Raw genomic sequence first — 9530 nt, forward strand, 5'->3', positions numbered from 1 at the left:
TCATTAAATTCCGCTATTAGGAGAAACCAATGGTATGGGTGAAAATAAAAAGATGTTAATGAAATGTAGCAAAGGGTCAGGTTTCCATGCCAACAGCAGTAGTCACATCCATACATATTAGTTAATTCCTAATCAGACAGGTGATTTTTTCATACATTTTTCTGTATGTAGAACTTTCTGTGTCATCAGATTAAGCTATCTTTTGAATTTAAGAATCTGATATTCAATGAAGTCAACCATAAACATCATCAACTATACATCATAATCAAAATACGATGATATACTTTCAGAGATGCCACACTTAGTAAGTTCAATGCATGAAAGGTTGACACTGAGAAAATAATATGAATAAAAATCCTTCCATCAAAACCCAGCATCCTTAGAACACAACTACTTTAGACTTCCAGAGAGGTGCTCACCAGAGAGATTAGAATTCAAGTAGTGATGGAAGTCATTGATAGTCCATTCCAGGCAGAGAGGACCATGCCCTAGCAAGGCCTAAGTTAGACCAGAGTTTTTAAGTTTTTGAATTATTGATATTTGGGCCAGATAATTCTTATGTAGAGCTGTTTTGCATGTTGCAGGATATTTAGCAGCATCTCGGGCCTGTACCCACTAAATGCCAGTAGCTCCCCTGTGATCTCCTCTTGTGACAATCTGCAATGTCCTCAGGTATTGCCACATGTCCCCTAGGGAGAAAATCACCTCCAGCTGAAGACCACTGCCCTGCACCCACCTGAACAAAGCCAGAAACAAGTCCTGACAAGATCTGCAGTGGGGGTGGATTTTGGAGGTGGAGTCTTGCCCGTTAGCAGTGCTTGGGAAACATCTCAGGCTTCTACATATTCCCCATAACAAAGCGTAAGAACAAACCTACACAATTTAGAGGTTATTAGCCAGTAATTGAACAAGAATTAATACTCTTCAGAGGGAAGGTAACAGCTTCAGAGTCTCACTAATGTATCACTAACAATATCCAGTACACAGTGAAAGAATGACCAGGAAAATAGGGTCCATAGTCAATCAAAAAAGTAGAAAACAGAAACACAATGTGATGTGATTCAAGTGTTGGATTTAGCAGACGTTAAAGCAGCTAAAGGACAAGATATATTCATAGAATTAAAGGAAAATGTAGTCTGATGTCAACAGATAAGGAATCTCAGCAGATAAATAAAAAAGAAGAGACTGACAGCTGTCAGAGGGAATGGGGTCGCAGGGCCAGGTGAAAAAGGTGATTAAGCAAAGACCAAAACCAAGCACCCAACCAACCAACCAACCAACCAACCAACAAACACACACAGCTCACAGACTCAGACAACACCATGGTGATCACCAGACGGAAAGGGGGTGGGGAAGTAGAGGAAGGTATAGGGGGGATAAATGGTGATGGAAGGAGACTTGACTTAGGGCGGTGAACACACAATACAATATACAGATGATGTATTGTAGAACTGTACACCTGAAACCTATATAATTTTATTAACCAATATCACCCCAATAAATTCAATACAAAGAAAAGACTCAAATGGAAAATCTAAAATAGAAAAGTACTGTAACCCAAGTGAAAAATTCAGTGCAGAGGATTTACAGCAGACAGGAGATGGTAAAGGAAAGATAAAGGGACAGAACTTTGGAGATACATGGATATATCACCTCCTCTAATGTTCATGGTGGGCAAATGTAGGTTTACAGTGTAAGTACGTGAAACAGTTTATTGTGTTATTATTTATTAAGAATTGTATTATTTACTTGTGTTTCCGTTGTAAACCTACTTTTGCCCGTGCCTGTATGTGTTATAGGAGTCCTAGAAAGAGAGGAAAGTGAGAATGGGCAGGAAAAAATAAGTAATTAAAGAATCCCAAATTCCTTCAAATTTGATTAAAAACCTTGACTTACAAGCCCAAGAAAATTATAAGACTCAATGAAAGATAAATACCAAGAAAGATACATCTTGGTTCATCAGAGTCAGATTGCTGAAAACTAAAAATAAAAACAACTTGAAAACTGCCAGAGGGGGGGAAAAAGACATAATATATATGTGAACAATATGAACATTTGCTGAGTTCCCATCAGAAACAGTGGATGTCAGAAGACAACAGAAATGCCTTTAAAGTACTGATGGGGGAAATCCTTAGAATTCTATATCAGAGACAATACCCCTTAAAAATTGAGTGAAATAAAAACATTTTCAGATAAATAGAAGTCAAGAGGATTGGATCCAGCAGGTCTGCAAAACAAAAAATGCTAAAGGCAGTTTTCAGATTGATGGAGGAATGATACTAGATGGAAACACAAATTCACAGAAAGAAAAAAGAAATTCTAGGAATGGCAAATAAGTGGGTGGTATAAAATACTATTTTTAGCATTTCACAGTTTCCTTAAGAGACAACTGACTTAAAAACAAAATGAAATAATAGCATTCATTGTAAGGTGTACTTCATAATATATGTAGATGTAAATATGTAACCAAAAAAGCACAAAAGTCGGGCGTGATGGATAAATGGAATTATACTATATTCTAAGGCTATTAGATTTGTGGAGTGTAAAGTATGAAGTGTGAAGAGAACTGTGTCAAGTGTAAACTAACAAGTGGGAAGTAGTACAAGTGGGAAGTAGTAATTTTGATTCTGAATAGACTGATAAGTTAAGACTGCATTGTTAGTCCTGGAAGAACATTACAAATTAATTTTTAAGAAGAGCTAAGAAACAAATAGGAAGAATAGAAACAAAATACTAATGAAAGGCACCACAAAATGAAAAAGCATAAGAGATAAATGGAAAATAATTAACAAAGTGGTACACTTAAATGCAGCAATAATTATCCTATATAATAAAAGCGTAATATGCAAATCGACTGAACAGTGGGGGGTGGGGCCAGCGAGCAGGTGGCGCCAGGCCAGCCAAGGCGCATGCCAGTGGGCAGAGGGAGGAGATGGCGATGGGAGGGGGAGGCAGCAGCTACCAGTGGCAGTGGAGAGGTGATGGGGGGCGCGGCGTGGGGCCGGCCAATTGCCAGCCGGCGCTGTCCCCTGATGGGCCTGCCTGGTCGCCTCCGACATGGGGATCAGGCCTAAGCCGTCAGTCGGACATCCCTTGAGGGCTCCCAGACTGCAAGAGGGAGCAGGCCAGGCATTATTAAAAATAAATGTAATATAAATGACATTAAATGTAAAATGTTCCAGTTGAAGGTCAGGGATTTTGAGATTAGATAAAAATGCAAGATACAGTTATGTGAATCTATTAGAGATATTCTTTAAATGTAAAGCTATGCATAAATTTGAACATAGAGGAATGGAAAGTGATATACCAGGGTACTGGCATAAGAAGGATAGTGTGACTATATTAGTCCACAAAGTAGACTACCAAAAAGTAGACTTCATGACAAAGCATTTTACAAGAGATATAGAGTGATGTTTACAAATCACAAAAGATCAATTCATTAGGAAGACATAATCATAAGCATATATGCATATAATAGGAAAGCTTCAAAATCCATGAAGTAAAAACTGACAGAACCAATGGAAAAAATAGTGGGAGAGCTTAACACCACTCTTTCAGTAATTCATAGAACAAGTAAATAAATATTAGCTTGGATATAGAAGATCTGAGCATAGCATCAAACAGCTTAAGCTAACTGACATTTGCAAAACATTGTACCCAATAGCTGTGGAGTATATATTCTTTTCAAGTGCATATGGGATGTTTATCAAAGTAGACATATACTGGGTCATCAAAGAAATTTCAATTAAATATTACAGAGTGTATTCTATAACCATAGAGTCAAATCGGAAACCAGTAACTCAAGTATTTAGAAAAATTCTAAACATTTGGAAATTAAATAACATATCTAAGTAACCCATGGCTTAAAGATTAAACCACAAGATAATAAGAAAATATTTTTAGTTGAATGATAATAAAAATACAATATATCAAAATTTGTGGGATAAAGTGATGGCAGCACTCAGAGGGACATTTATAGCTTTAAATACTGCAATAAAAGAGAAGGAAGGTTTAAAATTTTGATGTAACTTTTCACTTTAAGAACTAAAGAAAGAGAGTAAATTTAACCCAAAATAATAATAAAAAAATAATAGAGTCAGTATAGAGTTCATTATTTAGAAACAAACAAAAAAATTAACAAAGCTCAAAATTCATTACTTGAAAGATTAATAAAATTGATAAACCCAATGGAACAAATCAAGAAATAGAAAGATAAATAAATTACCAATATTACAAATAAAAGAAGGAATACCATTACATATCCTACCAATTTTAATAGGAAAATAAAAGGATTTTAGGAACAAATTGTGCCAATAAATTTGGCAACTAGATGAAGCGAATAAATTTCTTGAAAAACACAGCTTACCAGAAGTGACTCAGGAAGAAGTAAAATATTGGAATAGCCATATAACTATTGAATAACTTGAGTTTGTAACAATAAAAAAACCTCTCCGCAAAGAAAACTCAAAGCAGTTTGGATGGTTTCATTGGTAAATTCTATCAAGTAAAAAATGAGAAATAATACCAATCAGACATAAACTTTCAGAAACTAGAGAAGGGAATGCTTGCAAAGTTATTTTATGTGGTCAGTATAACACTGATAACAAAATTCAACAAAGATTGGTAAGAGAAGAGATCAGAGACTGCAATGGGCTGAATGCTTGTGTCTCTCCAAAATTCATGTTAAACTCCCCCTTAAAGTACTGAAGGGGGAAATCCTTAGAATTCTATATCAGAGACAATACCCCTTAAAAATTGAGTGAAATAAAAACATTTTCAGATAAATAGAAGTCAAGAGGATAGTATTAGGAGGTGGGCCTTTGGGAGGTAATTAGGGTTAGATGAGATCTGGGGTGGGGGTACCCTTGTGAAAAGAATTAGAGTTTGCTTATTCTCTGCCATGTGAGGTACAGTGAGAAATTGGCAACCTGCACGTTGGTAGAGGTGCTCACATCAGAGCTCAACCATCTGGTACCTTGATCTTGGACTTAGCGCCTCCACATGGTGAGAAACAAATTTCAGTTGTTTATAACGCACCTACTCTATGGCACTCTGTTATAGCAGCTTGAATGGACTACGGCAGAGACCAGTACCCTCATAGATTCAAACATCCTCAACCAAGTACTGGCAAATTGAATCCATTAATACAGAGAAAAGGACACATCCTGCATTATGGCCCAGTAGTGTTTATTGAAAGAATGCAAGCTTGTTTTAGTTTTCGAAAATGACAATATAATTAACCATGTTAACTGAATAAAGATGAAACATTATATTATCATCTCAGCAAATGCAGAAAAACATTTTGGTAAAACTCAACACACACTCAAGATAAAAAAAACTTGGGCGTAGTAGGCATAGAAAAAAACTGCCTCAGTCTAATAAAGGCAGCCATGAAAATCCACAGTTAATATCATTTAATGGTGAAGGACTGATGTTTCCCTCTTAGATCAGGAATAAGGCAAAGGTGCCCACTGGCATCACTTCTATTCATTATGCGACCGGAATATTAGCGCACTAAGGCAACTAAAAGAAATAAAAAGGATACAATTGGAAAGGAAGAAGAAAAAGTGTACTTGCAATTGATGTGATTGTCTGTATAGAAATCCGAAGGCATCTTCTACAAAACCCAGTTAGAAATATTAAATGATCAAGGTCAATTCTGGTGAGGGCCCAGAAAGAAAGGAAAGCAATAGGGAAAACCTCAATCTGAGAGAAAACCTAAGTAATCCTAAGCGGAGTTTCAGTAGGAATGTGGGTGGTAAAGGCCATTCTGATGAGGTCTCCAGCGGAAACGAGGAACATGTTATTGGAAACGGGAGGAAAGTCCGTCCCTGTTATAAAGTGGTGAAGAACTTGGCTGAATTGTGTTCGTGTTCTCGTGTTTTGTGGACGGTAGAACTTAGGAGTGATGAAACTGGATCCTTGGTGAGGAAATTTCTAAGCCATGTGTTGAAGGTGCGGCTTGGCTTCTCTTGACTGCTTATAATAAAATGTGAGAAGAGAAAAATGACCTAAAAATGGAGCTGTTAATCAGAAAGGAAACAGACCTTAAAGCTTGGGGAGATTCTTAGCCTGTGTATATTGAAAGGATCGAGAAAGCCTGTACAGGAGAGAGCCCAAAGGGTGTGGCCAAGTGACCATGTGACCAGGGCAATGGGTTCATAGCAATTACATTTGATGTAATTACTTAAGTATCTGCCGATTAGCAACCCCTTGTTTTCTATTGCTTCCCTCAGCAAATGCATTATAGACTCTGAGTAGGCAACACTACATTTCCTTATTAACTGACATATGTGTTCAATTGATTTTTGACAGAGATGCCAAAGTAATTCAGTGGCAAATATAGTCTTTCAACAAGGGATGCTGGAATAATTGGATATCTATGTGCAAAAAAAGAGCTTTAGCCCAAACCTCACACATACACAAAAAACAACTCAAACCAGATCATAGACCTGCATGTAAAACCTAAAAGTATAAGATGTCTAGAAGAAAACCTAGGAGAAAATTTTTGTGTGACAGTGTGTTTGGCAAAGATTTCTTAATAACACTACCAAAGGAACACTCCATAAAAAGAAAAAAATAGATAAGCCGAACTTCCTCCAAATTAAGAACCTCTACTTTTTAAAAGACACTGTTATCAGAATGAAAAGACAAACCCTAATTGGGAAAATGTTTGCAATTCACATATCTGATAAAGGATTTCTGTGCTGCTAAATGTATCAAAACTTTTTATGAGAAAACAAATAAGCCAACAAAAATATAGGTAAAAGATTTAACCTGACATTTTTATCAAAGCCCATGGGAAGGTCTTTAGGGAAATGGTCTTTAGGGAAATGAAAATTCAAACCACGGAGATACTATGACACACCCATTGGAATGTCTACGATTAGAAAGATGGCTCATCGCAAGTGCTAGTGAGGATGTGGAACAGCTGGAAATCTCATATACTGCTGGTGGGAATGCAGAATAAAACCAATTGGTAGTTTTTTAAAAAACATATGGTAGTTATATACCAACTGTTCTGTTCCTAGGTATTTAACCAGGAGAAATGAAAGTATATTCCATGTAAAGACTGGCACATAAGTAGCTTTATATGTTATATGTTATAGCTTTATATGTTATAGCCCCAAACTGAAAATGATCCATATATTCATTAGTGGGTAACTGGCTGAACAAAGTGTGGTATGTGAATACAATACAACTCAGCAACAAAAGGTAACGATCGGTATGAGCAGTGGCATTGAGGAATATAAAATATTTATGCTGAGTACAAAAAACCTGATGAAAAGTTTACTTCTCTTATGATTCCACTTACATGAAATGCTACAAAATGCAAACTAATCTACAGTGTGACCCAGAGGGCTTTAATAGTCCCCTTAGGAAAACTAAATGTTAGGCAGGTTTCTCTCTGACTGTAACGCCTGACCTTCCCCCACCTCCCCCCCACTTGCAGTGGTTCTCAACCTTTCTAACGCTGCGACCCTTTAATACAGTTCCTCATGTTGTGGTGACCCCCAACCATAAAATTATTTTTGTTGCTACTTCATAACTGTAATTTTGCTACTGTTATGAATTGTAATGTAAATATCTGTGTTTTCCAATGTCTTAGGCTCTGCAGCAGCAGTTTTCAACCTGTGGATTGCGACCCACAGGTTGAGAACTAGTAGCAGCGTCGCCTAAGACCATCGGAAAACACAGATATTTACATTACAATTCATAACAGTAGCAAAATTACAGTTATGAAGTAGCAACAAAAATAATTTTATGGTTGGGGGTCACCACAACATGAGGAACTGTATTAAAGGGTCGTGGCATTAGGAAGGTTGAGAACCACTGTTAGAGCATTTCCTTTAGAAAATTTCAATTTTCAATTCTTTCTCAGCCCCTTTGAGAAATGTAAATACTCTCTCATTCTATTGAAATAGTTTTTATCTTTATTGCAATAGTCTTGAATACAGTCTTCCTAGATTGTTTAACTCAATCAAGTGCAATTTTCTTTGACAACTGACAGAAAGCAGATCAGTGATTGCCTGGGGTTTGGGGCAGGTGTGAGGGAGTGAGATTACAAAGGCTCATGAGAAAATTTGGGATTAATGGCCCTAGCTGGTTTGGCTCAGTGGATAGAGGGTTGGCCTTTGGGCCAAAGGGACCCGGTTTCGATTCTGGTCTAGGGCACTTACCTTGGTTGCAGGCTCCTCCCTGGCCTGGGCCCTGGTCCGGGTGTGTGCAGGAGGCAACCAGTGTTTGTGAGACACATCAGTGTTTCTGTTTTTTTTTCCCCCTCTCTCTTTTTTTTTTTTTAAATATATTTTATTGATATTTTACAGAGAGGAAGGGAGAGGGATAGAGAGCTAGAAACATCGATGAGAGAGAAACATCGATCAGCTGCCTCCTGCACACCTCCCACTGGGGATGTGCCTGCAACCACAGTACATGCCCTTGACCGGAATCGAACCTGGGACCCTTGAGTCCGCAGGCCGACGCTCTATCCACTGAGCCAAACCGGTTTTGGCAACCCCTCTCTCTTTCACTCTCCCTAAAAATCAATGGAAAAATATCCTTGGGTGAGGATTAACAAAAAACAAAACAAAACAAAAAAAAAACTTGGGGGTGATGGACAGTTTTCTTTGGGTGTATGTGTGTGTAAGGCTGTGAGTGTCATGAATATATTTATTTGTATGCCAAAATTTATCAAATTTTTCAATTGATTAATATAAATTATATCTCAAGAGACCTATTAAGATTACATATATCATCTTACCCCCAAATTGACTTTTACTATAAGACTTAATTTTATTAAAATAGTTGCATATGTATATAGAAACATGTGAATAACATAAGGTAACAGAGTTTGGAACAAAAAACTGGAAACAATTTTTTTTTATCAATAAGAAAATCAATAAACAAATTACAGTACATCCATAATACTACACAGCTATTAAAAGAATAAGTGGAAAGATCGTCAAGAGCAAACTGATGGCTAACACATGTATATTATGTGATTCCATTTATGTAAAGAAATATGTAAGCACATATAAAAATTAACACAAACTCAATAGAGGTGGACTCTGGAGGGGTTGTTAGAATTGTGAAAGGCACATGAACCTCTTACTTCATCTTCCATATTGTATAAGATTAGCTGGCTGATCTTGGAGAGCTCGATCCTCTACTTTCTCCTTCAGATCCTCCAATACTGGACTTGACAATGGAGTATACATTAACAACTAAAAGCTTGATCCTTTTAGATTATTTTCCAGTTTTAAAAATAGTGGCTTGGTTTTCTAGTATTCTCCAAATATGACCAATGGTGGCTTTTTGGGTAATATTACGAACTCAGGAATTTAAGCATATTTCATGTGTTTCAAACATTGCCTCTATCATCTTACCGATACTCAAACTGTCTTATCTTGGGCCACTATAAGCCTATTCAAGTTGGCTCCCGAGTTCTTATTGTGCTCATAATATAATTTGATAGCTTCCTCTATTTCTGGGATGATAAAGTGCTTCAAGTGCACATTTTACGTTTCCTG

Source organism: Plecotus auritus (assembly GCF_963455305.1).
Source record: "Plecotus auritus genome assembly, chromosome: 11".
Taxonomy (NCBI): Eukaryota; Metazoa; Chordata; class Mammalia; order Chiroptera; family Vespertilionidae; genus Plecotus; species Plecotus auritus.